We start from the raw sequence: 5,132 nt of genomic DNA, 5'->3' as shown, positions 1-5,132 counted from the left end.
ATCTTAGTTTTTGTTGTTGTTGATTCCAGGTCTTATGGAAATGATGGGACATTGAAACATTTTGTGGTAAGATTTCAGGTTAGTTCCTCAAGTAAGAGGAGGTTTAAGTGCCCAATAATGGACAATGCACAGGTCCCTTCCTGGGAACTGATTCTTAACTTTGGGGTGCGTGCAACTTGTAACAGAGGCAATGGCAGAGAATTTGAAGACTGACAATCTTGGGTCCAAATCTTGGCTCTGAAAACAGTAACTGGAAGATCTTAAAAGTGTCTTAACTTATCTTCCTTCTCTACATACATATGTTAACATTTATTTGTAGTATTGATTAGATTAGAATTGTTGAAACTTAGTGGGCATTTAACAAAGGGTTAGCCATTATTGTATGAGATCTACCCTTATTGGGTGTCAGGAGAATGATTTCAATTGTCATCAGGGTGTACTTGGTTCAGTATCTTTGTTTAATTTGTGTTTAAAGTGATATTTAACTTGTGATTTATGAAGACTAAAACTTAAACAGAATAAAGTAAGCCATGAAGTTTTGAAAATAACTTATACTCAAATATACACATATGCATGAACTTCAAATGCTGTTATGGCTCAATTATGATGTCGTTTTGGAACTTCCCCCCAGTTCCTTCTCATCAGACCGGATCGGTTGAGTTCCTAGCCAAGAATCGCGATGGCTGTATTTCATATCTGTTCCTGCCATGAATCTCTTTCACTCCATATCTGACTTTGCAGCATCTCTTGCTCCACTGTAGTGACTCTGCATGGATCCTTATCAATCTCTGTTGGACTGGCTGTTATCCTTTATCATTGGTCATATACTGGTAGCTGAGATTTCATTGTCTGGTGTCTTGAACTTGTCAAGACCTATCAACTGTATTTATTTTGTGCTAATGCTCTTGGCCCTATCCATTATTGAGTAGTTTCTTCTAAAACAGACAGGTCTACCAACCTCTCCATTACAATGAATGCTTGCCACTGCCTTCTGTTACTCAGTGACAGGGTGTTTTATAAGATTATCTTGTTTCATTGCTTTTTTACTCAGACAGACAACTTTTCTTCTATGTTTGCTTCCATCTTCAGATTCTTTGAAGTCCCCATTGGCTATAGCAGCTAGAGTCAAACGCAGCTGGTCTCCTTGGGTTTTCTCTTAAAATTTACTTACACTTGGATTACATTTATATAGAGGTTCTCTTTGACAAATGTCATCTTGCTGAAATAGTTGACTCCACACATCTCAGGGGACAGGATAATGCCCATTAATTATTAATTCAGTTACCTCCAATCGTGAACATGGTTGCATAGTGAAGGAACATGGGGATTGGACATAGGTAAACTTGGTTTAAATTTTTACTCTGTCACTTGCTAGGGGTGTGACCTTAGCCAATCAACATAACATCTCTGAACCTCAGTTTTCTCATTTATAAAATGGAGATAATCTTACCTCACTAGGTTAATGTGAATGTTAAATAAGATGGTAATTGTAAAGTTCTTGACACAGGCAAAGCCCTCAGTAAATCATTGTAATTATGAAGGCTGCCATCATCTGGCATTCAGTGAACAACTGGCATGGAGACCTCCCCTTTGGACGTTATTTCACTGCCCTTCTACTGATGAACTTTCTGGATTCATCCTTGAGCTATCTCACTTCTCAAAGGATTGCCTTTAATAGTATAGATGGTGCAGCCATACTACATTTTTTTTTTTTCAAAAGTAAAATCCTGCTAAATCTAACAACTCATTTTCTTCTGTGGCTTGAGATGAATTTTTGCATTTAGGGAGGAAGACACTTATTGAATATTGAAAAATTCCAACATTGACTACTGAATATTGGAAATTTGGTTCAAATCTCTTATCTATATTCCATTAAGACCAGCATTTTACCACATGGACTATAGGCCATGGGTATCAGATTCCCTAACATCACTAGAGCTGGATGTCTTGATAGAGCCTTAATTTTCATCATCTCTGTTTCAAGCACAGCATAACACCTAATAAGCTCTTCTGAACAATTCATTTGTGCTGCTTGAGATCTCCATCATGGAGAGAGCTTTCATTCACGGAGCTATTAAAAAGCTTAACAAAAATGGGTGAATTTTTCTATTTTCTCATACTTTCTCCTTATGAAGGAAATGTGTCAGGGACAAAATCTGCCTTTAAAGGATAAAACATTATATCAGATGTGTGAAAATGTTAATACGTCATTAAGGAATGAATGCTATATTACAGTTCCCGCCAAGCATTATTCAAGCAATGGTTAATTCTGTCCAGCAGGCATAACATGTACCCTTTTCCATCACAACATGTAAAGACCTTGGCAATAACAGAGAGTTTATAGTATCAGGAGCTTTAACTTTTAGAACTGATTTTGCTGACATAAAATTGCTGGTATAAATGTTGGCACTTCCTTAACTAAAGTTGTGATAACAAGTGTTGCTATAATGAAAACAAACGAGATTAATGATCTTTTCCAGGTTTTTATCTGGCAGTGTCTTGCGAGATTGAAATTCCTTTTGCTTTGCCTCAGACGTGGTTACTCTCCCTGTCTCCCAGTCTAAATGAGGTAATACAGAATCTAGCTTCTTGATGTTCTTTAAAACATACACATGGTCTCAGGAGTACTAGAGTATGTGTTCATGTTGAGAAGAACTGTACAAAGAAAGGTAAGGTAGTCTTTAAAAAAAAAGGCTTACTAATTCAATGAAAAAAAAGGCATAGATTTCTTCTTGTAAAATGAGCATTATTTAATGCAAAGAATAAATTGGTAAAAAATCTCTTTCTCTAAATGTGGTGTATGTTTTAGTCAACATAAGTCAGAGTTTTAATGTCAATGCATAGTTATTTTAGAAATGTATCTTGACTGACAAATCTTTTGTTTTTTTTTCTTTGCAGTAACATAGAGGATATAGATGATAAAATGACAGTATAGGGCTGATGTCATAGCTTAATTAAATAATTGCACTTTGGATATTACACTGTTGCTTATTTGCAATAATTCATGCATTACTGCTGCTAATTCAGGTATTAGATATAAGCTTCTAAGCTAAGCAGTAGAATTTGCCTACCTGAAAAGTTTATTTAACCAGAGTTTTCACTAGATAATGGAAAGATCATACATAATGAAGGTGTTTTCTTCTGTACCAAGAAATGGTATAATCCTTCGATTTCTTCCAAGAGTGTATCATGAGATTACACACATTTTCATTACTGTATTCAAGAACAATATTGTTGAGTAAATATTTGCACTAATATGTTGCCATTTTAGGATTTCCTGAGGTGTACAGAGTCTCAAAAGGTAAATAATTAAAGGATCTGCCTTCTTGGGTAGCACAAAGCAGTGGTTGATATAGGTTTGATTATTTCACTTGTCTCTTTGATAATCCATAACTGTCTTCTGCAATTATTTTCATCATCCAGCCAGGCAAAGATAAAAGATGGAACATGCTTCTTTTGCCTACTCCCAAGGAAACTCCATTATCCTTGAAAGGCCATGTGACTGCTCAAAGCCCAATGTGAGTCGAAAGAAGAATCCACAAGGACAAGCTTAGTGTGAGCCGAAAATGAAGTTGTTACCAGACAGCAAACTGCAGTCCTCGCTTCTTATGAATATTTGAATGAGTAACTAAAAACAGCTCAGTAAACTCTAAGCAACTATGACAGCTGAAACTGTCTGGAAACCAGGAGTCCACCAGGACCATGATGAAAAGATCGCCAGTTACCTTGTGCCCTCATCCTGCTGTGGGTCTACAGAGGGGTGGAATCAGATCTATTTTACTCAGATATAAGTTATGAAAAATCTGATTTATCTCTGCACCTTCGGAAGCTAAACAGCCTCCAAATCTCCCGTGTTATTTTGAATTCATTAAAATGCAATGATTTCTAACAATCTTTTCAAGGCAAGAGAATGCCATGTTTTTGCAGACCCTGAAATATTGATGCTGTTGTTGTTTTTACTCATAGAAAATTGGCCCTAGTCAATCTTTCGTATCTTTCAGCCTGTTCCATGTGAACAGAATCCCTAAAGCCAAGATTCTCTGAATTATTCCTCCAAAAGCTCTAATAAAAAGAGTTACCAGATACATGGCCTGACTTATCTATTCCCACATTGAATGTTGTTTTACTTTTTAAAAAAATTAGGTAAATAGCTTCTTTTTTCGTTGAAGTAGAAAATTCAGAACAGATTTTTGTCACATGGAAGAGTTCTAGAAAATATTTGTAGAAGGTAAATTTCAAAAAACAAAGAAAAATGTATTTGTTTTTATTTGGTTTTCTTGGATATATGGACAAAGATGACTACCTCAATTTTCATCTGCAGTGTACTGAGAAAGTAGCACACAATTTTCAAAGTGGTGCCTTTAACTAGAGGGAGAGAACCAGTTATTTAGTTCCCCTAAGTGTGGACAGTCAATTCTACTTAAATCCACTCAGTTTTGTGCATTTTGATGAACAAGTGTAGATAAAATAGAGCCCTCTCATAGTCCATGAATTCCCAGTAAATCAAGAATCTATGCAGGATGAATATCTAATGGAGAAAGTGTGGCAATTCACATCTAGTAGCTAACTGGAGATAAAATCAAATTGAGGGGAACCTCGAGGAAGAAGCCATTCATTCAGTGGTTATTTATAAAATCTTTCGAAACATGAATTTTCAGGGAGAAAGCCCTGTTAGAAAGTTCCAGAAAACATTGGCCACTGCCTTCGCTGCTGAACAGTATGAGAATATTTTCAATGACAGTAGGGTTTACAATGCCTGTCTAAGAGGCCACTGCTGGGACCCCTGGAAATGAGCCATCATGTTTCTACCTCGATTGTTAAAATACAATTCCAGCTCCTTGATGTGTCTGGACAATGCCGACCTTCCATGGCTATTTGCTGTGTCCTTTCTCTTTAGCCATGTGTGGATTTAAGATTGGTATTAGATATTGCCAGATTTTCAATTTTGCAGTAAAAATGTTAAGAGGCATGCAAAATGCCACTGTGGTCTGTGCTCATCCAATGGAGAGAAGGAAGGAGGTAGACTGAACATGTTCACACCCACATCAGAAGCCCAGCGCCTCCAGATGAACAGAAACACAGTCACTCTGAAGCAGTGTGAGGAGATGGAGATCCATTTTAATATTCGGAGT

General features: G+C 36.7%; 1 long non-coding RNA gene across 2 annotated transcripts; it reads left to right on the top strand.

Annotated features, from left to right (window-relative positions):
* The first annotated feature begins 648 nt into the window (after positions 1 to 648).
* Positions 649 to 4,076, top strand: LOC111094358. 2 transcript variants are annotated; one of them, XR_005385001.1, is made up of 4 exons: positions 649 to 830; positions 1,090 to 1,337; positions 2,481 to 2,669; positions 3,424 to 4,076. It is a non-coding gene; the product is annotated as an uncharacterized LOC111094358 (long non-coding RNA). The 2 variants fall into 2 exon arrangements; XR_005385000.1 differs by having other exon boundaries at positions 649 to 1,337.
* Positions 4,077 to 5,132: the final 1,056 nt, after the last annotated feature.

This window comes from Canis lupus, chromosome 37, assembly GCF_011100685.1.
Source record: "Canis lupus familiaris isolate Mischka breed German Shepherd chromosome 37, alternate assembly UU_Cfam_GSD_1.0, whole genome shotgun sequence".
Taxonomy (NCBI): Eukaryota; Metazoa; Chordata; class Mammalia; order Carnivora; family Canidae; genus Canis; species Canis lupus.
This window is presented reverse-complemented; position numbering and strand designations above follow the sequence as displayed.